Genomic DNA, 24,786 nt, shown 5'->3' on the forward strand with positions numbered 1-24,786 from the left:
GACCCAATCCGAGCACAATTACGTCAGGAACATCATGAGTCGCTCGCCGTTTGTCCCATCAAAGCGCGCACTTGTTTGCAAGCTTCGAATTGTTAAGCGGCCGGGAAAACTCGATCAGCACATGATGTGTTCTAACGTAGCCGCACGAGTGTGCATCTCGCAAGAACCTCGTGAGCTATGTTTATCGCGGAACTAATAGAGAAAAGGCGAATGACTTTAGATATGCAAACGTTCCATTTATTGAGGAGGTATACCGTGCGGCGAAATCTCGCCAGGAAACGCTGAAACGTACCCCACAGTCTCCAAAATCTGCGTCATCCGATAGAAACACCTCTCACAACGCTCTGCCGCGAGGTTGTAATACACGTACACCAATTTCAATGCAGTCAAGCTTACCGGCCACGACAGTCCATCGAGTGGGCGCCTTGCAGCCCTTATTTTCCACGGGTCACCTAGCTGAGCCTGCAGGTATTACCGGACTATGTCATGGTTTCTTTTTTTTTTTTTTTTTTTTTCGGATTTTCGGAGGACGTTTCTAACGTATTCCTGTCGTAAACTTTTGAAGCGACTGTGTTCAGGCCGCAGGCAAAACGTGCCAACGGCGTTGTCAACCAGTCAAACATCGCGCCCAACACCCTTTTAGATTCCGAAACCGAAACTTATGGCCATTTTTTTCATCTCGGTGTCGGAGCACACCTGTTACGCACTGAGACTTTCAAAGCACGTTTTCTGTGACCCAAGATACCTTGAAACACCAAGGGTTTGTGGTCAAAATTTATGCCGTTTCAACACTGCACATTTTTTTTGTTAATTTTACAAAGGTTAGCCAGATTAGCGAGATCAGCGTCGTCTGCACTCGCCTCACCACAGTGCTCCGTTACATGCTAAAACAAGTGTTAATTACTTTTAAGATTACAGGTGCCGCCACAGTCTTGTAGTCTTCAAAAGTGGTAAGGTCTTAAAGTCGAGTTTCATAGTTAAAATAAGGTTGAGTCTAGTAATTTGGTTCAACATGTCTTCAAGCATTCGTGGCATAATTGCTGTAACCCTGTAATTGGCGGTGGTTGTCGCGCGCTGTTAAAAGTGATCAGTGATCAGCCTAATCAGCCAATGTGGAACAGTGTAAGCCAGCGGTGTTGGATTTTTTTGGACGGGCTTAGTCTTAATTGACTGTTCGAACGTTCTTTGCCACGAGATTAGTCTTAAGCGTCCAGAAATGGTCAAGATTGACTTACAGCTACGTGCTAATCTGGACAACATTACAGGTTTCACGCCGAGTCGTGACTGCGTGTGGCGCCTTAAGTTAAAATGCATGAATTGTGGAGAAGAAACGACTTCTTGGCAGACGGTCGAGGCGGCCAACAAAACTGCTATGAGGGGGAGACGTGCAAATGCCAACTTGGTCCTGAAGTGCAGGCTGTGCAGCAGGGAAAACAGCATCGATATTCTGAATGACAAGTTACAGACCTACAGCGCCGATAATGCATCCAGCTTTGCTACCGTTGCCGTATTCGAGTGCCGTGGAGCTGAACCAGTTGCGTTCGATGCCAGAGATGGCTTCAGCGCTGAAGCAACGGGAAGCGGAACTGTGTTTGTAGACGTCGAGTTCGAGGACAATCAGTGGGCTGATTATGATGAGAAAGGGGAACAAGCTGTTGGAATCTACGACCTGGAGTTCTGTTTCACGAAGATCAAGTGACAAGTTCGCCTCTGCTCGCCGTGGTATCCCTGTCCAGTCCCCTAATGCCGAGCAAGGAGCGCGGGCGGTGAGCCAAGAGAGACATCAGAGTTCGCATCTGAAAGAAACGTTGCATCGTTTTGTGTCCTTTTGTTTGTTTGTTCCTTTTTTTTTGAGAAATGTTACTGCTTTGTTGACTCTCTGCCGACTTTGAGATTGTCAGAAGTGGTGTACTGGTTTAAAAGTGAGAGTGTGTTGTGTGTCCATTAAAAAATTTTTTCTACTTTTTTTTTTACTGCTACTGCATTTCTCACTGACATGCACATACTTCATTGCCATTGTACTCATTGTTCTTCACATAGCACATGGGGCGGCCATGCTTGATTTGCAGCTTGATCTTTGTGTAAAAATTCCTGATAAGTAGTTTAATGTTACTAATTACAATGCAGCATGCCCAAATATTTAAACATGCCCACATACAGCACCTCTTTGCATGCTTGCAGTCTGTGAAGGAATGACCAGATATTCACAGGAAGTGAGGAAAAACTCTGTAGGGGAAATTATAAGTGTTGATCAAATATTTAAGTAGGCCGTAGCATATATCAAGGATCTTGCTTCAGCTTGGTCATTGCATCATTGAATGGCTCAGCCAGCATTTACATCACAATCTGTGAGAAGGAAAGAAAAAAGAAAAAGTGGAAGAGGAAGGGAGACATACCAATGCCTTGAAGTGCCAGAAGAGTATGCTCTGTCTGCCTATCTGCAGCTGGCATAGAAATGTGTTCAGAGAAGAAGTTGCACATTAAAAGGAATGCCAGGAAAAACTGGACATAAGATAAGTTTGTACTGAAAGGTTTTGTCGTAGCATCAATCCATTGTGCAGCAAAGCAGTTGTCTGCAAAACGTGCATGTGTTTTCAAATCAACACTGTGACACAGCCGTTCTTTGTGCAGTGTTCAGGGTGGTGCCATACCATTTCGCTTCCCATTCTGCATCCATCTGCTGGTCAAGTTGAAGGCTAGTTTGCAATAAGGATTCGAACCAATGACATATGTACCTCTTATTGTATGCCATTACTTGTACAATTAAGTGTAGGTGTCCGCAGAGGAGTGAGACAGATACTGTACCTTCCTTTCCTTAAAAACCAACTTAAACAAAAAATATATATTAAAAATCTTGTAGAATGAAAAGGCAGTGTTAAAAGCACTATAACATTTACTCTAAAGGCAAAGCTTGAATTTCCCCCAAACAAACCCTGCCTAGCTTCTTGTACCTCAGTAGTAGCTTGTACTTGACCATAACTTTTTTGCAATGGGTGGAAGCTGCAAGTGCACTGCTTCAGTGCATTCATAAGCTGGTCACACAGGTCTGGGATCCATTGCCTTGTTTGCAGGGTCATAGCCAGTGGAGTTGTTTTGGTGTTGGAACACGCCACCGAAATTTTCCGATTGCTATATCCTTCTCCTGCTTTAGGATTTTTTTTTTTCAACCAGCGACGTATAACGTCCACCCAAAAAAAATTTCTGGCTGTGTTACTACTTGTTTGCATAACTCCTAATTCATTGTCAGCAAGGTATAGGCGTGAAATTTTTTAAGGGGCTGAGGCTAAGTCTGTTGGTTTATTGCTCTCAGTACTAGCACCGTTAAGGGGCACAAGGCCCCTTTACACGATGATGTCCCTGCTTGAAGTACAGACAGTTCTTAGCCAGCAACAGCTGTGGCCAGGAGAGGCATTTCATGTGCACTCCTGGATGCCTACTGGTAAAATAAATTCCTGCAAAATCTTCTGCCATCATAATGTCACAATTTTGCATTTAAAAGAAATCGCTTCAGTGGAAGAGAAAGCTCAAATTAAGGCAGTTTTTCTTTTACCTGTGCCGGCAAACAATGCTCTCCGAAGTTGCCTTACCGACTTCTGCGAGGGACACTGCCCAGCCTTGTCAATGGGGGTTAATATTCATCATTAGCTGGCTGGCACACATAGTACTTAGTAGGCATCCAGGAGGTGGTGGGCACACCGGCCTCTCCTGACGATAGCTGTTGCTGCAAAAATGAACACTCTGTGCTTAGAGGGGCAGGTTCACTTTGTAGAGGAACCATGTGCCCCTTTAGAAGTGATAATGTTGGGAGCAACAAAGCATCAAACTCTGTACTTTAATGACTTGCAAGTTCCAAGTACAACATATTTCAGATACAACACAGACACTTTGGCACAATACTTCTAGTAATTTGTTGACAATGGAGTGGGAGCTATGTAAACAAGACAATGGCACCTAGATTTGTGTGACCAACTCGTGAATGCATTGAAGTGAACTTGTAGCTTCTATTCCACTGCAAAGGAGTTGAGGCCATGTATAGACAAGCGTCAGCCCGTGACGTCAGTGGAGATGCGGTGGCGCTGGCGACAGCAGTGACTTTCGTGGTGTAGGCAAAAGCGCGGGTCGTCTGCATTGGATGCGCGGCGCTTGCTGTGTTTTCGGGCATAATTCCCAATATTTCTACGAGCTGTGGTGCGGTTTATTGCGCCACGAGGCACAAAAAGCAAAATGGCACTTGCTTTAACATGTTTCTTGCGGTAGAATAAAGATGAGAGCGAAGGGCAGCGGCATTGAGCGCGACAAGTAGACTCTTCGGTGACGGATTGCCTTTGCGGTTAACATATATATGCGTTGCAGTTCTTCACCGAAACTAGATCAGTTCGTTTGCAACCCTTAATTATCATGATTGCTTTTCGGCGACACGACGAATAGCGCAAGAACAAACGCCTGCAGCTCGTGCCCATTTTGATATGTTATTAAGTTGTAAGAAGTTCAGACGCGATATATTCCGTGTGCGTATGATCCCGCAGGGAAGCTGCACTGTGAGTTCTATTCACTTACAGTGCTGCCCGTGCATATGTTCACACAGAAAGGACACAAACGCTGCTGTGAAGGTAATTGCAATTACTTTGAGCGCGGTCACTCCAGTACGATATTGCTGGCTATAACAGGCCCGGACCTGTAAAGTATATAGCTTTTCTCTGTTTGTACTTTCACGAGTTTCAACCAGTCTCTTCATCACCGGTTCTATAGTAAACATAATTGTTATGACCCGGGCAGTCCCGCAGCATTATTTCTCATTTCTAAATTTTATTTTTGGAGGTCATTATAAGATCATGACGAACGAATTAAATATCCACGTACAATCTAGCTCTGATCGAACAGGATATTTAAGTATATATGGTACATGGAGTTCAATGTCCCAAAGAGGAATCGACTATGAGGGGTGCAAAATAAGCAGAATAAGATGATGCGCATTTGAATAAACAATTTCCATGTATATTAAAAAAAGCTCAACAGATCACGCAAATTTCGCTGCAAGCGATCGTGGAGAACGTTTCATCTGCACTCATGCTTCTCTCCTATAGCAAAGAGAACAAAATGAGAGCTTTCGTACTGGCATTCATGTACATATTAACCTGTGAACGACCTTGCTACATCTGTAAATGAGATAGACGTCAACGTCTTTTTTATCGGGCAGGCGAAAACAAGTTGGCAGTGCACTTTGCCAACATGTTAAAAAGATCTAAAAGATTGAGTTCTTATTTTTAGATACGAAATTCTATGACTTGCTAGAAATGTGATTTCTAGTTTACTATATACAGTTGCCGATAATATTGTTCTTTAGAGTGAGTGCTTGAAGCAATTACAGAAAGGCAGTCAATAGATTCGTCATATGAAAAACACACTTCCAGTCATTCATATTGTCGTCCTCTTTGCATGCGCTAGGAATAGGCCTGGGAGTTGAACAGGGTTGACTATTAGTCTTTCTTATACATTGCGCTTTCTCGTTTTTATTTAACTTAATCACTCACGGCCGTCGCCTACGTACCGCAGCCGCGCGCTGTTGAGGCCACGGAGAAGGAAGCCAATGCAGCGCTCTTCGCCAAGTAATTCTAGCTGTAATCGGCTGATAATGTGCGGAAATACTCTCCAGGCATAAACCAAGCTATTTATACGTATAAGCGAAGCTTACGTTGCAATATATTCGACCGCGCGAACTGGTTTCGAAGGCAGCGTCGCTTTGCGCAGTGTAGGCTTTTGCCTACACCCCATGTCGTTGCCGATCGCAGCGCCACCTTTGTTTACAAACATGACGCTTGTCTATAGGCCACCACTATGGTACAGAAAGCTCAGCACGGCTCGTGCAACTTCATAGCAGGATTTTCCAGTTTGGACCAGAAGTATTTTTTTTTGTGCTTGTTCTCGCTCTTTGATACATTATTTGGACTGCTGCCACTGCAACCAATCAGCCACATGCCTGCCATTAGCGAGTTCACAAAACTAGCATTGAGCATGCCACGTTGTAAAGCACCAGTGAGTCCAACAAATATTGCACTCTTTATGCAGTGTACATTTCAGGAAAATAAATGTAAGAAAAAAATTGTATCAGGCCCATTAGAATGGCTATGCTATGGGCTACACAGGCAACAGGTGTGCTATGCAGGAAAAGCGCAGCTATGTGTTAGAGAAGGCTTCCAAGTTTAGACACACACAAAATCAAAGCTGATGCATGGGTCGAGCATTTATCACTATCGAAAGAATCTCAAACAAGGCCAATGTAATGTGCAGCAACTGTTCGAGGAAGCCATTCATGCCTATCACACTTCACTTATTGACAGAATAGAAAGTTTCCAGCAACAAATAGGCATAAGGCAGCCATTTACATAGCGAATAGCACTTCAATGGAAAAAACAAGCAAAAAGAACACGGACAGAGAAAGAAGGCACACAAAGCGCTATGTGTAGCACCGTGTGTGGCTTCTTTCTCTGCCAGTGTCCTTTTAATGCGGCAACGTTAAAGGCCCCGTTCACCGAAAAATCCGGCGCCAGCACCAGTATTGAGTGAAAGACGAGTATCACACTGTCAGGCAGTAGCTAGCGGTTTACATGGGTGCACACTGACTAGATGTAGGTTTGCCTAATGTTATGCTTGGCAGGAGCTGCCAACTGGAGCCTTTCCTTTCATATAGGAGGGTGATATCAGAAGGCTCTCATATCATGACTAGCAACTTACTGATCTTGCTCAAGAGGAAAGTAGTGCATAACAGTTGCATCTTACCAGTACTCACCTATGGGGCTGAAACATGAAGGCTAACGAAAAAGGTTCTAGTTAAGTTGAGGACAACACAGAGGGCTATGGAATGGAAAATGGTACGTGTAACATCAAGAGAAAGGAAGCGTGCAGAGTGGTCAGAGAAATAACTCGAGTTACTGACATTTTAGTCGAAATCAAGGAGAAATGGGCATGAGCAGGACATGTAGTGCAAATACAGTATAATCGATAGTCTGCAAAAGTAACCAACTAGATCCCAAGGGAAGGAAAGCGAAGCATAGGGTGGAAGAAAGTCAGGTGGGTGGATGAATTTGAGAAGTTTGCAGGGGTTAAGTGGATGCAGCTAGCACAGGACCAGGCTAATTGGAGGAAAATGGGAGAGGCTTCGCCTTGCAGTGGGTATATTGCAGCTGATGATGATGATGATCAGAATCAGCCTGCCAGGGCCCTCGTATTCACATTACCCTTAGGCCATGCAGGCATGTTCACATGGCTTGGTTAAAACGGGGCTTTATATGTGGCCTGGTAGCCTATGCTATTATGTCATATTGCTACGAAGATGACAAAGCGGGCAGTGGCACGGGGCGAAGCGCTTGTGCCAGGCCCGCTGGCCATTAAAGCATATTTCATCGTCATGTCACCACGTCGTTCCGTTTCTGTTGTGTCGCCGTGTTCCATCGCTTGTCATGCCACCACATAACATTTGGTTGGAGGTGCAGTTCATCCCCATCCTCGCCTTGCACCGTCGAAGCCAACCGTACGCAGGGCCGATCTGCCAAAAGCCCATGGAGATTGCCGCCCAGCTCTTTTTGCTCAGACCCGACCAGCTGCTGTCCCCAGCCCTGACCACAACACACGACGACCAGGAAGAGCCCAAAGCCGACCCCACGACGAAGCGACCTCACGACCACTCGAGCGAAGACAGCAACCCCGCCCAAGCCGTTCGGCGTGTCCATGAGCCTTAGCCTTTGGCAAACGGTGAAGATTGAACTTGATGCTCCGGTGCAAGCATTCTTCCCATCTTTGCATTCATTGTGGTGTCCAGTGTTTCATGTCCCAATCCTGTATCTGTGTTCATCGTCACGTCATGCATTGGATTTCTAGCAATCGATCTGGACGATCGCTCGGTGGCCCCGGGTAATGCTACTAAGATGACGAAGCGGGCAGTGGTGCGGGGCGAAGCGCTCGCGCCAGGCCCACTGGCCATTAAAGCATATTTCATCGTCATGTCATCATGTCGTTCGTTTCTGCTGCGTCGCCGTGTTCCATCGCTTGTCATGCCACCACATAACAATATCCTTAAAGGAACACTAAAGAGAGAAAGGAAGTGGGTTTGCATCGATAGAATGCCAGTTCCCGATTACAAAAAGACCACTCTTACTGAAAACAGAGCTGTTATAAGGTAGTAAAGAAGAATAACAGAAATACAGGTACCGCCACCACAGCCAAACGGCCGAGGCTCGCAACTACAAATCACATGGCGCGCTAGGGATCCCGGAGGCTGACAAATGCGAATTACGTTGCATGTTTGAATGCGGTAGTACATTTTTTCTCAAACATGATAACAGGCTTTTATCATACGTGAACGACGGCGAAAAGACAACGTAAACGTTGCAAGGCAAATACAAAAATATACTTGGAGGCGCCACAGGCGCCCACTTCAGTTTTGGTTATGTTTCGGCTCAGGCATTTCTTGCGCACTCGGATAGTTTGTTTGAACCTACAGCGCCTGAATTACGAGCTTGGAGCAGCAGATGCGCCTTGATGGTTCCCATTTGAGCATTCGGAGGCACGAGCGAGCGAAATCCGCTACCGCCGACACGCTCCTTCGTTCACACTTCTGCGCCAACATATCGCCGCCGTTGCGGTTTCGACTGCGACCTGACCGCTCGACTGCAGCTACGTACGCCACGAAAAGCATACATATGCTAAGTACCAAAGGAAAACCGCATTATCATTCAATTGTTCACTAAATCATGGCACATCTGACCAACATATACTGCGTCAACAAGACCTTCAACGTGCTATTTGCAGGCGTCGCAAACAAAAGGCGCATACTTGCCGCTCATACCAAGGAGAGCGTCGATATATTGCGCTCGTCGCCTGGCGAAAAAAAGGACTTCGGGTAAAAAGTAAAAACTAAAAATAACGAAGCACCAGAAATACGTTACAAAAGATTAAAAAAAAAATCGATTTGTAAAAAAAAAACAAAAAAAAAAAACGCCAGTAGTGGTAAGACTCGAACTCGCTACTACTTGCTACGTAACGTTCAGCGCTAACCGCTCGGCTACGCCGCGTCATATCTACTCCCCCTTTTGAATAAATAAATGTGTTGAACGAACGCCACAGGAACCTTAGAAATATTTCTAGTTTTTATGTTATGGCCCCATTTACAATAAGGTGTTTCCGCTGCCGGTCTAAAAATTACAATTTCTTGATCATCGGCGCATGCTGCCTGCTCTCACGTCTTGCAACTAATGTTCTGGATGCCTGTGCGCACTATATTGTGCACTGGATCCATTTTAACATGTGGAATTTCACAGCGCTGGCAAATGTAGTGGCGCCGGTACTTCGGTCATGTTCTGCTACCGTGGACGTAATTTTCGCTGAACACGGAGTTGTAGCACAAACCTTGAAGGAAAAAAGTGCGACGAAGCTTCAAAACTGACAAGCGCAACAGCGAGGACACTATTTTGCTGGTAACTAAATCTTATTTGTATGTAAACATGTCAGGAAGCGTTGCGATGACCGAAGGCTCGGTTTGTTTATACACAGTGCAAGAAGGAGCGCAAAAGCTTGAGAAACATGTAAAGTATTGTGCATTACAAGCGCTCTGTTTTTTTTTTCTTCCTTTATGGGCCCATCCCTCGGTAAATTACTCTCTTCATCGTTTTATTTATTTCGGCTGAGGCCGTCATTGCGAGTACGCTGTTGCCATGTTGGCTCTTGAGGGATGCAACGCCGCGGGCCGCGCCGGCTCGCTAGCTATCACGGAATCTCCGCTTACGTCACAGTGTGCGTCACTCAACTCCGACTACGTAGTCGGACGGCACAGTTTGAATTCTACCGGCGGGAACAAGAAAAAAACCTCAACTTGTTATCGCAATATCTCAGCAATTATTCGATTTTTTGCTGCCGGATATGCGGCGACAGTGTCACCAAATGTAGTTTATTAGATTTTCATACCATCTTTGGCTGTCTTTAGTGTCCCTTTAAAGATGGAGCTTCAAGGTCCCCTATAATTTTTTGTGCTACGTTTCTTCCATTTAACTCATGAACCAACAAGCCCAAGCAGCTACCCTTTGGGTAACACTTGTTCCAAGAAACTGATATGTTGGCAGTCTTGTTTTTTTTTCCCAAAATGTTACATTTTTGTGTTACTGGTATGAAGAGGGTCACATGACTTGACTTTAGGTTTGCTTATCAAGTTTTTAAAGCCAATGCAAAGCACAAGGCCACTCATGATTGTACATTTTGGTAGTCCAAGTTGAAGAAAACTGCACTGAAAAACTGAAGCAGACCAAAAAGCAACTGTAAGTGTTAACTAGAATGTAAAGTCCCAGCCGCAATGTTATGGAGTACGTTTCGGCAGTCAAGTTCTTATCATACTTTACCTAACATCTTACCTAACAAGAAGTACTTTACACATATATGTTAGCAAGTGCCACTGGTGCACTTGCGCATAAAGCCAAAACAGCATTGTACCTCGTCTATGCAGTGGGGAAAAGAATTTCAAACACCACAGCATGCTCCATAGTATTTTGGCCGTGCCTGTACGTCACAGCACACACAAGAAAAGCAGTGCACGACGCTCTAGAGGCTCATGATATATGGGGGTCAAGTCTTCAAAAGAGCATTTGCTTAACTGTGGCTGCAGATGACAATGGCACGTTACAGAGGATATCACACAGCAGCATGGTACATTTTGAACAATGTCTTTATTATGATATGATGACAAACTGTGATATTCACATGAATGGGGAAAAAATGAACGAGAACAGTGCTCAGAGGTAGTTAGTAGATCGGCCCTTCGCTCTGAGGGTCTTCTCAATTTAAAACTGGTGCAGGTCAGCACGCTGAAGGAATGCTTGCTTCCTGCACATAAAATAGTCTAGCTCATTTCACAATGCATCCACATCTTACTAAAACCAAGATTCTTGCCCAACTGTAAGGAAACAAACATGTCAGTTCGGACAAGGTGATGCACAGTAACAGCCATAGGTCAATTCAAGATTATCTAAAAATATAACATGTAATCATAATCTTGCTAACTTGACATAAATGACTATTTATTAGTAGGCCTAGTGCTTCCAAGAACTTTCATGAAAATATTAGTTGACATGCATTTCAATGAAGCTGCAGCAAGTCAACTAAGACGAACAGAAAAAGTGTCAACACTGGAAATTTAGCACTGTGGTAGGAGTAACAGGGTGAGAGTATTGCTTGTGATTTATGTTTGGAATTTGGAAGAGAAAACAAAACAAAAAACAACACAAAATATGCGACAGTTAGTGCCAAATGTTGTAGATGCCACAATGATATATGACACAGCTGTACTGCTGATATTCTGACATAGGACCGACACCATTCCAACTTTAGGTTGACCAATCATTTCGCCCTACCATATACGCCAGCAGTCCCGGCTAGCTCAGTTGGTAAGCGAACATTCCTGTGAGGTGGTTATCCATGGCTTGAACACCAGACCAGGACACATTTTCCTTGTTTCTGTGAAAGCTGTATGGCTTCAATTTGCAGGCAAGTCTACACTACCCGAGGGGTTTCTCCTAAACAATGAAAAGTAGAATATGAGGTGACATGGCCTGAAATATTGCAGAAGAGTCTTGCACCATCCAATATCAAAGGTGACTATGTACAGTGCTCTAATTCATTCCAGATGGAATCAGAAATCCAAATGAAAAACTGTGTTGGATAGTTCTTTAAGGTACTGCCACTTCAACAAAATGTGCTACCAGATTACAAGAACGAAAAGATCTTGCTTCAGGTTAATGAAATTGAGCCTGATACAGACTTTTCAGCAAAACTAAGAAAGAAAAGAAAGCAGCACTTTCTTGATGCTGACAAGTGCAGTGATGGGCCAGCCGCAGCCCTCCCATTGTCGTGGTATGCATCAGTGCTTTCATACTAGAGCACTTGCAAAAAATGCCCACAACAGTGTAAACACTAGCACAAGAATAATACAAGAGCATTCAAGGCATGTGCCAAGATGAGGATCACAATGCTCAACGAAGGATTGCTTTTCAAGTCATCCAGAATGCATTTTTTTCTTTGTTCTTCACATTTTCTGACACATACACCGATTGAAAAATTCTTCAAATTACTATATCCTCCCATTCTGATGCAACTCTCATGAGATAACGCACTTTGAACATTCGAATATCTACTGTGTCAAAATATTTATCTTTAAAGGGAAAGAACACTCGCCAAAATATATCAAAGGATTATGGTAGAGTTGAAAAGACCTTGCCTCATAGAGTACAGATCGAGCACTAAAATATCAGAGGCTTTACAATTTTAATTTGCCCTTGAAAATCGCATTAAAAAAAACGAGGTGCTATCCAGCGAAGAAACCCTATTACTTTCAAGGTAATACCCCACGTGACTACATATATCAGCAAAATATCGCTGATTTTCGGATTTTCGTAAGTGCACACTTTCTTGTTACTTCTAGAAGTGCTTGTCATTATTTATTATATTTTGCGCTCTCTGCACTGAGTCATTCTAGCGGAAATTAAGAAGAAATGGACATGGGCAGAACATGTAGTGCGAAGAGAGGATAACCAATGGTCACTAAGGGTAACAAATTGGATTCCAAGGGAAGGAAAGCATAGCGGGGGGCGGCAGAAAGTTAGGTGGGCGGATGAGGTTAAGAAGTTCGCAGGGGTCAAGTGTATGCAGCTAGCACAGAACCGGGTTAATTGGAGAAATATGGGAGAGGCCTTCGCCCAACAGTGGGTATAGTCAGGCTGATGATGCTGATGCTGATGCACTGCGTCCTTAAATAAAACCACTCCTCATTTTGCACTGCGAGAGGCATGCTTTCAGGTTTTGCCACTAGATGGCACCACAGTGTTTGGAATTGCATGAATGAAGCGATTATAGTGCCCACTAAAACTTTCGTCGACGAGGCTTGCGTTATTGTGCCGTAACAGCCTTTAGTGTGAAACTGAAAAAGAGTGTTCCTCAAAGCAAAAAAATATTTAATCACTGTCTGGCGAGTGAAATTTATATTTGTTTTCGGTACATCTTTTTTCTCGACCACCAGCCATCATCGTGGTCGCTGCTCATGGTTTCTAGCATCGGACTACATAAAGACAGCCGCATGCACTGATCGAAAAATTCTCGGCAAAAATTTTCAACACCGTTTCTACCAAATCCACTATGGAATCGAACATATTAAACATCAATATTTCCATTGCGCCGAAAAATATTTTAGACCTAAATTTTAGTATTTTGTCCCCTTAAAATCAGCTACTGGCCTCTTTAACTCCAATTTTTTTTTCGAGTGAACAATGTGACCTTGCGTACTGATTTTGATTTGAAAAACACACTGCTAAAGAATTTGGAATGGAAGGCCGGTCTGGACGAGTCTTCAGCTAGAGTGAAGATTGCTGGGAAACGTATCAACAACCTTAGATATGCGGATGATACCACTTTAATGGCAGAAAGTGAAGTGGAACTCAAGAGACTTCTGATGCGCGTACAAGAGAGTGAGAAGTTTGGGCTTAAACTGAACATTAAAAAGACAAAGATCATGGCATCTTGCCCCATCAAGTCCTGGAGCATCAAGGGACAACAAGTGGAAGCTGTGACAAATTTTCTCTTCTTGGGCTCCAAGATAACCCTGGAAAGAGACTGCAGCCATGAAATTAGGAGACGCCTACTTCTGGGAAAGAGAGTCATGGCTAGCCTTGACCGCCTAGTAAAGAGCAGAGACATTAGCCTGCCAACCAAGATCCGTATAACTCGTGCTATGTATGGTATTTCCAGTTGTGATGTATGGATGCGAGAGTTGTACTGTGAAGAAGGCTGACCGCCGAAGAATTGACGTGTTTGAATTGTGGTGCTGGCGGAGAATCTTGAGAGTTCCTTGGACGGCCAGAAGATCAAATCAGTCGATATTGTCGACCATAAACCCTGACTGCTCATTGGAGGGTCAAATTCTAAAGTTAAAGCTCAGCTACTTTGGTCATCTGATGAGAAGAGAGGAGTCGCTGGAGAAAGATTTTATGTTGGGAAAGGTTGAGGGTCACCGGAGAAGGGGTAGGCAGCGAACGCGATGGTTAGATGGCATCCTCGAGGCGCTGCAGATGAAGTTATGTGATGTTAGGAAGATAGTGAGAGACCGGAAAGCGTGGCGTGATATGGTCCATAGGGTCACGAAGAGTCGGACACGACTGAACGACTGAACTGAACTGAACTGAACTGAAAGAATTTGAACCATAGAATTTCTATTTTGAAACTCAGCAGGACAAACATGAGAAGTATACAGCACTGAAACAATCTAAATCTCCATACCACAGGCACACGTGATCACAGGGAATATAACAGATCAATGCCTTAACACTGCTTCTTCATTTTAACCCACATTTGCTCCACCCACCTGCAGTGACACAAACCATAATGGTCATTAAAATTCTGAAGAAAAAATTACAGCTGCCAACCCTGCAGTTAAACCTTAGTCCCAACTAAGTTGGCAAAATTATATAAAAACAATTTTTTTTTATAAATACCAATATACACATTATTTCACCACTGCCCTTTTTGTATACCCCTACCTTTATTGTACCTCGGTTACTTTGTTCTGCCTTTCACAGAAACTGCCAAAGCTTCGTTCCTTTTCTATAGTATACAGTACACTGATTCTGCTGCCTTGTCACTGTCAGCTGTATGTGGAGTGAGACTTGATCAAAATTTTTCATTGGCCTTTCCTGCCAATTAGAAGGACGGAAAATAATGTTTTAAAAAATCTAAAATCGAATGCAGATTTCTGTTGTCATTTCTATTAACTTGACATCAGGCAGCCCATGCTTTTACGTTGACTGTTTCATAGCAGTATAAGATCAGCAAATACTATAGGAGGTATACCAATGATCGAAATGGGTGTCATTTGTCATGCCACTGAAGCAAAGTTCAAATCTCCTGAAATATAGCAAGAACCACTTGTGTACTTACGCAGCTTATCTCTACAAATGACTTCAAGTCTGCGTGACTGTATTTCTCAAAGTTCCTCAAAAAACAAGCCCCAAGGACAAAATCAAGTAAACAGACATGGGTCGGCAAATAAGAGTGGGAAAATGCTACAGTTACTTACCCGTCGTTGCCTCGATTGTATTCTGCAGATCCTCTGCAATGCCTTCACTCTGCTTGTAGCTGTCCCAGTCCAGTTTTGACTTTTCCTGCCTGTTAGAGAGCGGAGCTCTACACTGAAGCTTGTACTAGCTTGTACTACATCAGGGCACAATCAATCATGAACTACAAAAGCAAAAGCATGCCAAATTCTGGGCGCACCCCAACTAAATTTGGAAGTCACCATTGGGGTGGCCATAGTTTAATTACCCACTAGCCCACACCCTGACCCTTCTATGCTTCTACAACAAAGAACCTCATCAACGAAGCAGCTAAGAATGCATCAGGCCTCTCACTTTTCATATTACATGCAAGAAGAATAACAAAGTCTGTCCAAGCAGTAACACAGGTGGTATATAGTCGTCCCCCTTCCAAGGCACAAAAAGAAAGAAAAAAAACATTATGCTGGATGCAAATCTTGGACGATAATGAAAGGTTTTTTTCCCCCAAATAACCAGCCATATTGCATACTGTTTTCATTTCATGATCTCAGCAAATCAATAACTCAGCACCAATGCAATACCTTACCAGTACAGGTACCATCAAAAAGTAAATGGAAGGCAATGCTCGTCAAAAACGTCAATTTTAGTCGCCAATATTTTATGCATTGCTGAACAGATGTGTATTCAGTCTAAATGTGGTTCTATGAATTACATGGTGCACAACAAACCTCGACCATTTGGCTTTGGATTCAAGGAAATTCAATTTATATTCAACAAAGTTGCCTTCCTTTTGACAATGGATATACAAGACTCCAAGAAGTTATGAGTTGTAACCACTATCGTGTTGAAAACATTGTTGGTTCATGAAACGATGCCACAAAGTGCATGATAAAATGGCTTTGGTGACTACACAATGGCACTCATGGAGCCTCTGCGCAGTGCTGTCTAGAAAATGTTTTATGGTTTACAGACAGAACAAGGTGCAGAAGATGGGTAAAAAAAAGTCAAAGGAAACTGAGCAAGGGTTGAAAGGCAGCCAAGACAGAGTAAGCAAGGCTAAACACTGTAGGACAGTTAAACAGGGTTAAGTCCAAACTGAATTTTACGCTGATTACTTGCTCCTGGCTTTCATTTTATTATAAAAAGAAAAAAGAAAACAGCAAATTACAGGGTCAGCATACATAATGCGATTACGAGTACCAAAGTTAGAATGACCTATCATAAAAAAATCCTGACCATCAATAGTGTTAAACAATGAAATGTGTTCTGCATTCTAAACTGATCAGCATTCTTACTACGTAAAAGAGAAGGTCAACACTAACCAGTGTACTAATTTTCTGCTTCTTGCTGAACAGCTGGTTCAGCACATTTCCTGCTCCACCTGGCTTCTTTTTTCTGAAGGGAAAAAAGGAAACAAGTTACTGATCATACAGTGCCTTTTCATTTTCTTTTTCTACTTTTGACTCGAACACACTGTGTGTACAGAAAGAAGCATAATGTTGTTGAACCTAAAGGGATATTTTTAACAGCTGTCAAAAAGCCACTTTTTGTTTTAAAAGAGACATGAGCACATTTGGTAACAACTAGGGGGAGGGAGAAAGAAAGATGTAACCTGTGCGGGATGTCATACAAGGTGTCCTCCCAGTCACATCTGGCTACCCAGACGTGAAATGAGTATGAACACAAACATGATTTTCCTGGGAACCTTCCCTCTGTTTGAATTCAGAAAGTTGCCATGAGGCACTATGAGCACAGGTGGTCTCATTACAGCACCCCAGTGGCATGGCGCCCTATGCTAGGTGTCACCCTCGTTCTGATTACCCTCAGCTGCATGGATGCTCTGCGACAATGATGACAACAAACATGGTTCGCACAGAAGCGTTTGCCTTGAACAGCTAACACTGCAAAATACAAATGTGCCAGCAATAAATCTGGCTCGGCCCATTTAATTAAAGCTTTTTATTAGCATGTGAGACTACAATTTCTCCCTTTTTTGAAACTGATGAATTGTTATAAGCAGCGAGAGCATGGGATTTATTTCCATGCAAAACTTGACAGTTGACTACTGTATGGAATAATTACGCACATTTTACGACATCCACTAAGCACAGATGCATTTTCCTCTGCTTTTATGAGCAAGTCTTCTTTCACACAAGACATGTTCTCTCATTGCATCCCAGTGAGCAAAAACTACACCTACTCCCAGTGTGCACGCAGCACTCACCAAACTGTTTGACAGGAAAACATCACCAGCTTGAGGAACTTTTCTAAGCTCAGTTTTTAAGTATAAGTTTTTTGTATTTCTAGCTGGTTTCAGTTTCTTGCAGACTTAAAATTAATCTTTTTTTTTTTTTTTTGTTATATCGTCAACAGGCAAAATGCTTTCTTCAAAGATTGCAGTATAATAGTAAATAAACAGACATAATAACCCTACACACGATGCCCACAAAATATGCCATCATAAGAACATCTAAGCAGGACTGGCAGTAGTGTTATGCCACATTCAAATGCTGGGGAAATACAAATTTTGACCTAATGTGCACAGGTCTGCCACCCTGAACAAACTATAAAGGCTAAACAAAATTTAATTATTGGCTCTGCCACCTTGGATGGTACCACGGCTACCATAACTATGTTATTCTGGTACATGCATTAGTAAAGCATTGTTTAGTGCTTTTGACAAGCAGGAAACAAAGCATTACAGACTAGGAGCATAGCCAGAAATATTTTTCCAGGGGGTGTCATATGCACCAGTGAAAAAATAAGAGAAACAGCCTCTGCCCAAACAATATCAGAGTCATTTTTCTCCTTTAATAAAGCCAAAGGTTTCAAGTTTCATTGACTGCAATATCTACATAAAATAAAAAGTGCACACAGGACTACGAGGACTTGATTTGTAAAACACATATGCACTAATTCGGAGATTCAGAGCCTAGCAAAATTGTCTAACATTTGTAATATGTCCACTTTGTGTCGGTATCCACTGAGGGGTGAAGCAGATACTGCGCTTTTTTTCCCCCCAAAACAACAAACCAACTGAAGACATTTAGTTTAGCTTAATTTGTTTAGCTTATAGGGTTAAGCAACTCAGGCTGAGAGATGCCATAGTGTGGAGGACTCTGGAAATTTCAACCACCTGGGGTTCTTCAATGTGCACTGACATTGCACAGTACATGGGTGCCTTGCAAATAACTGCGTAAATTGAAAATCTGTGTACTACATGAAAAGAAACGTACGGTATCCTTCACACTTCTCGCCGAACACACAAGCTGTGCTATATGGGAAGGAAAGGCGGGAGTGAGAGAGAAAGAGGTACCGTAGTGGAGTGCTATGGGATCCAGGTGAGGCTGAGAACAAACACCTACCAAATAATCTATGGAAACAAGAGGATACCATAGGGAGTACAGAGATGCATTAGCCAGTTTAATCAGTATGTTATTACCAAATTCAATAATTTTTATTTTTATTTCTCTCCAGTGTAGCAAGGAGAGATCCCAGCCCAGAAACATTTGGGGAAGAAATAAACAAATTTTACGGCAGCTGAAGAAACAATACTTGCTAGAGAAGCAAATTAGACGTACCATTTCTACCATTCATGGCCATACGCTAGAACACTGTGCATGCTACCATAGTCAATACACAATTCATGAGTCTCATTAGCGTCAGTTGACATTAATAAAACTTACGAAGTGTCTAAAGGTACGTCCGACGTATCTATTCGATTCTCGTAAAGATACGGCGGACGTCGATATACAGGCTCATGGCTATATGCACGTCGAACGCGGCCACATTCCGCTTGCTACGCGTGAATGGATCTCATCCTCTATGATATCAGCTAGCCGCAACTCTCGATGAGGTGCTATGAAGAGTGCATCCGTTCTAACATAGATCACGGTCTTCACTTAGGGTTGTGTACGGCAAACATCGCTGTCAAGCACATAGCCGCAGGCGATATGCTACGTACTGCACCAGCTCCACCAGCTGGCATCGAGATACGCACATTCACGAGCAGCTTTCGCTTCGCACTAAACTATCACCTCGATCTGCCCGTAATGCGAGCGAGCTATTCCTAGCATTTACGCTGTCTTAGGTCCTGCATCGACCTCCGAAGATCTAGCGCCGGCACAACACACACACACCTCGCCGTGCAGAACGATCGGCAGTCCAAAGTATGTATGTGAAATGGCATTATGCTCGTTCCTCACATGCAGACCGAGGAAACAGGATGTTTTTAGCTAAATTCTTCGTTCAAATTCTACCTCAGAGCCGTGGCAGAAGACATGCCGAATCTACTAGAGGCCTGCATATCGACTCGTCGAGGCGAAGACCTACTGCACCGCACCGCAAGAGTGCACAACCGGAAAGCCGGAAGCGTGAATGATCCGAATTCCATGTGAACAGCAATGTTCTTTGGTATATAGGGGAAGACTAGACTAAAGTGCTTAAGCTGCATCTTTTTCTTGTCGTTGAAGTTTGCGTATATGTAGTTTAAACCCCCGCATGCTCGAGGTTAGCGTGACCCGACTGAACGGCCGCGCAGCTTTGAAACGATCGGGATGGATATGCATGCATCGCCGGACTTAGGTACGCGGTAGAAAATGTGCGCTGCACATTTCGTTGAAGAAGCTGACTCTTGGAATTTTGCAGAGTGTGCCATGCAAGTGATCGTTGCTACAACCACGAATCCATGTTCCCACGGCTGGCCTACCCCGAGGCGCATAAATGTTCAACCGTGGACGTATCAATGATCGAAGAGAGGACAGATTTTCACAATATTGGGCGTGAAATCGATAGCTACCAGTGCTCAGTGTTAGAGAAATTCTGCCTTGATCATGCGCAATTCAGTGTTTCAGGTGTGGTCAGTAGCTATATAAGTTTGAACAGTTCGCCTTTCAAGTCAGCGGCGCCAGCGATGGATCGGCGGAGCGATTTTCCACGCTACACCGCTGTCTTGCTAGAAAGCCTATCTAGGCGTCGTTTGACATTTACCTGCTTTTTGTTGGCCCCGTAATTGAAAGCAACGCCTTCAGAAACGCGTTAAATGTTCAAAAATGTATTCTCTTCAACAGTTTCACTCCAGGCTGTCAAAGCAGGCGGACGTTGATAAAACAGTTGAGCACTCCAGTCTTTAGAAATCTGTACAATCACCTTCAGTTTGTAAAATTATTGGAATAGGTCACTTTCCGATCGCTACGACAAAGACCCTCATGACAGCGCTGTCACGTGAATAAGGACCACACCAGGCCGAAAGCTTATCTCATATAACATAGCTAACCAAGGTATACCTTACAGCATTGTGTTGATTTTTATGGTGTCTAAGCGACTAATGCTGCCATGCACCAAGAACAAGGTTTAATGTATTTATTTTGTGTGTAATGACAAATGTTCTTTGGGATGTAGCTTGTTTAGGAACATTTTAGGAAACCAAAAATGCAGGAAATTTGCACGTCTCTCCTAGGATCATGCTGGGATGGAAAGGGATCTGTTGCAAATTGTACAAAATGTTTCCTCTTTTCTCGACTCTGGCGCACGTGTAAGATATGGTTTATTGTTAGTTCATCTCCACACTCCTTGCATATTGGTTTGTCCTCTTTCATAAGTATGAAGCTGTGTGTGAGGTTTGGGTATGTGTTTTGTGAAGATGACCTAAAATGTCCTCCATATTGTGTTTTTGATTACTGCATGATTTCCATTCCTTAATGACAGGTTTGACAAGTATAGTTTGTAGTTTATTTCAATGTTTCAAAAATCCTGCATTTCACTCTCACTTTTCTTTGTACAAGCTTCTTGGTATCTTCATGCAGCATATTCACCCTCTGTAATTTAGCATTGCGTCAAGGTAACCTGGTTATTTCTTTTCATCACCTTTCAAGACTACTGTCCCGATTTCATAAAGTTTCTGACGACAGGAACTCCTTGGAAGTCATAGAAATAAATGAGATCCACAATCATGAGCTATCTAGGGTATGCATATACATGTCCATCGCTCAGTGGAATGGCGTCAGTATGCTGTTAGAACAGGTCTTGAGATAACAACAACCATTGTCTGAGGTGGTCCTTTAATGGGCATTGAAATGCTATGTAACTACAGGTACTGATAGAACTCTTGACCATGTTATGTGATGATGCGATCCTTGCATGAATATAGGTATACATTTCAGAATCTGCAGTGCACCACTTGACCATTTGCCACCAGTTTGTGTGAAAATGTATTTTTCATGCATGTTAACCAGTAAACAGATGACCCCTGTGCACAAGCCAAAAGTGCCATGAGCCAAATGTCACGAGGCCACACGACATGGCAGGAGCTGTTAAGCCAAGCTTACAAAGTTATATTTGAAATATTTCAGCTTCAACGTTTCAGCTCCAGTTAAGAAAGGTTGAGGCTTACAGAGGTCTATGCCAGGTTGTCTATCACCTAACAGGGCAGCCTACGACCGTATGCTAATGAGTATATCTGAGATAACAGAGACATGAATTAAGGAATTAGTAATAATGTTTGTAGCAAAGGGCATGTAAATTAACGAGAATCCACAGTGGGATCTGCAGACAAGAACCATTAACGCTGGCACACCATACCCTTACAGGTGGAGATTAGGAGTCTCCCTAATTTTTTGTCTGCTCAAAGCTTGTCATTTCCTTCGTTCTTCCAGATGAGGAAGATGTGAAAATGACAGCATCCAAAATTCCAGAGACCATCGTTAACAAGGATGCTGATCCCAACAGCGTAAAAAGGAATTTCAGAAAAGATGGGTGACTAGTAATGCTGGCAACAGTTGAAACTAAGTGGAAAGGCATGAAATTGAAATGCAACATATGCAGAGATATGTTGCGAGACGACCAGTCTGTGGTGTGCGACATCTGTCTCCGTTAGTTTCATCAAGTGATTGGCCAAAGCAGATGGGGCTTGTGGTTTTGTGATAAGTGCAGTGTAGTAGCATAGATACAACCTTGCCCATTAATAATTCGAGTGAAGTAAGTGCATTGTTTTGTTTTGTTCATGGTTTCCATGAAAACATTATGAGAAATTTTTTTCTAGAGAATGTTTGCTGAAATGTGAATATAATGTGCAATAAAACTAGTGTTTTCTTGCTGTTTACTTTTCCTTGTATACATTAGTTCTGTGAAGAAAACCACAGGCTAGAAAGAAATGTAATGGCATAAATTTTGATACTTCGCCCCGTTGTGCTGGCTCAGTAGTTAGAGTGCTTGGCTGCTGAACCCAAAGATGCAGATTTGGTTCCAGCCACAGCAGGGGCATTTCAATAGAGGCGAAACAATAGGCCGTCATGCACCGTGAGGTGTCAGTGCATGTAAAAGGACCCTGGATGGTCGAAATTATACCGGAGCCCTCAACTATTGTGTTCCTCATAGCCGTAGTTATTTTGGGATGCTAAACCAGATATATATCACATCATACTCTGAGTAAGATGCTATTCAAGGTCAGTTAATCATACACTAAATGATCAATTTTTTTCTGCATGGTACAGCAGCTGTTGTACAATTTTACTTTAGCCTTAATGAAGAATATCACACTGGCTCCACATGGCCTTCTGTTGACCCTTGATATGCGTCACAATCACACCCCCGAGTATGTATTTGTCTAAAGGCACCTATGCATGCAAGGAGGGGACCGTTACTTTCCACTTGTCAGAACTGAAATGCATGATTCACATCATTTCTGTAATTCAACTACTTGCTATCTGAACTGTCCAGCATTGATGCAAGTTTCAAAGAACTGCAATTAGCAAATTAATCTAAGCAGCAAACCATGCCAAGAACTGCTTCGGTTTCATCTTTAGCAACTGTTTGGGAACTAAAATTAGCCAAATGTTGCAAAACATAGATGAGAGGTTACAAAATCTAAAAAACAATGCAGCCTACCTGTGGCATGTAGGGTTTCACATCCTAAAGTGACATATGTAGCTATGAAGAATACCGTAGTGGAGAGCTCCAGACTAATTTGACTGCCCGGGCTTTGTACTTTGCATTGACATCTTGCAGAAAATAGAAGCATTTGCTAAAATGGCGAGAATTGGGCCTAGTTGGTTATTCATGTTGGTTTCACCGCGCTAACACATTGAACGACAGAAAAGACCAGTCGCGCTCCGTGGTGTTTGTCTTTTCTGTCGTTCAATGTGTTAGCGCGGTGAAATCAACAAGAAGCATTTGCATTTCACCTGCACCAAAGTGCGACTGCCATCACTGGTATTAAACATCACGACCTTGGGGCAAGTAGCGGAACGTGCCACTAGGATGTCGCAGCGTCTACGTGCATGCTATACACGTCAACCTTTCTAGCATTAAAGCTGTCACATGCATGGCAGATATTCATGTTCAGCTTTGGACTGACAAGTTTAAAAGTGTACTATTTGTGTTTGTCTAGCATGAAAAACAAAGGAAACTAAGGAAAAACGAAAAAAAAATGAACATAATATGTTGAAAAAGCACTAGTCATTAACACATAAAGCATATTCGTTCCTTTATTAATGATAAAGTGGCCTTCAACAATAGTACAAAGCCTGAACATTTTGAAAGGTGCTGTGCCAGGCAGCTATTTTACAGAAACCTGAACCATTTCACCTGTAGTAATGCGCATCCCGGCGGTGTGGGCTGGGACTTATTTTTCGGTCCACTCCAACATGCGAAAACTGCATCATGTGCATTCCCATTTTCCGAGTTTTGAGCTCTGTAGTACAGGCTAACAAATTGTCGATGACTTATTTTCGTCTGATTGTTGCACAGCGCGTGTAAATAAATTACCACTGCACCTAATAAACACTGACATGCACGTGCAACATCGCCGATCATAAACGGACACACTGATGTCCGTCCGGACATCGGCGCACTCATCACAGCACTCTTCGTAGTCTCACACAGCAGTCTAGTAGAACGTAATCCGTAACCACAGCATCTCACGGTAAGCACAAACCACACCTCCAGTTGTACAACAAACACGAATGACGCGATGCTTGGGCTAGAGACACGCCGGCGGTGCCCAGCTTTTTCAGCGCCGCTTGTACTACTAGAACTTGCAGCACCAAACCTCAATGCGAGCAGAAAGCGATGCGTTACGTGACGCATCTCATCAACGATGGAAGTGAGGAAACTTTGAAGAATCAAAACTACATAATTACATAACGACCGTCGAAGACGTTGATCCACATAATAACGAGGACCAAATGAGCGGGCGTGCGGGCCGCGGGCTGGCCGTCAACACCGCGATTACATGCGCTTGCGCTCTGGTCGTGCTTGCCACCCTGCCGCGGTCCAACTCACGTAAACCTATCATCATGCCATCACGTAGTATATCACCCATTCTAGGCACTATTCTTGCCACTGTACTATTCTTTGTAATTTCACATTTCACGCATGCAGTATGTAGTACATACTTCTTACACCTCGCACGTACACACCTCATACCAACTTCGATTTGGCTACATATGGCTACCATGTTGTTGCTACAACCACATCTGGGGATCTCGGATCCGTCCGGCTTTCCCGACGGATCCCAAGGCCCATATCGGAGAAAAATGCGTTGGGTCCGTCGGAATATCCCTACCGATCGGGTCCATCCGCCGTACCTCTGAAAAATATTTCCCGGATCCGTCGGACGGATCCCGAAGAAAAACGCACCGGGTCCGTCGGACGTACCTTTAAGACCATTGATCGGGTCCGTCGGACGTACCTTTAGCCACAGCCTAAA

The 24,786-nt window shown here is 43.3% G+C and overlaps 2 long non-coding RNA genes and 1 pseudogene across 2 annotated transcripts in view; 2 read left to right on the forward strand and 1 right to left on the reverse strand.

The window, feature by feature from the left end:
- Positions 1 to 17,279, reverse strand: part of LOC146205262 (uncharacterized) — a 76,853-nt gene extending 59,574 nt beyond the window's left edge. The window contains exons 1-2 of the long non-coding RNA XR_014701585.1: positions 16,403 to 17,279; positions 15,104 to 15,192 (exon numbers count right to left, since the gene is read on the reverse strand). This is a non-coding gene — a long non-coding RNA (uncharacterized LOC146205262). The remainder of the gene's footprint in view (positions 1 to 15,103; positions 15,193 to 16,402) is intronic.
- The window catches only part of LOC146205263 (uncharacterized), an 82,494-nt gene that overhangs the window by 18,142 nt on the left and 39,566 nt on the right, over positions 1 to 24,786 (forward strand). The gene's annotated exons all lie outside the window — the stretch shown is intronic.
- Positions 881 to 3,167, forward strand: LOC146205265 (CXXC motif containing zinc binding protein pseudogene; annotated as a pseudogene).

The sequence above is a fragment of the Amblyomma maculatum genome, chromosome 1 (genome assembly GCF_055883805.1).
Source record: "Amblyomma maculatum isolate TAMU_Amacu chromosome 1, ASM5588380v1, whole genome shotgun sequence".
NCBI lineage: Eukaryota > Metazoa > Arthropoda > Arachnida > Ixodida > Ixodidae > Amblyomma > Amblyomma maculatum.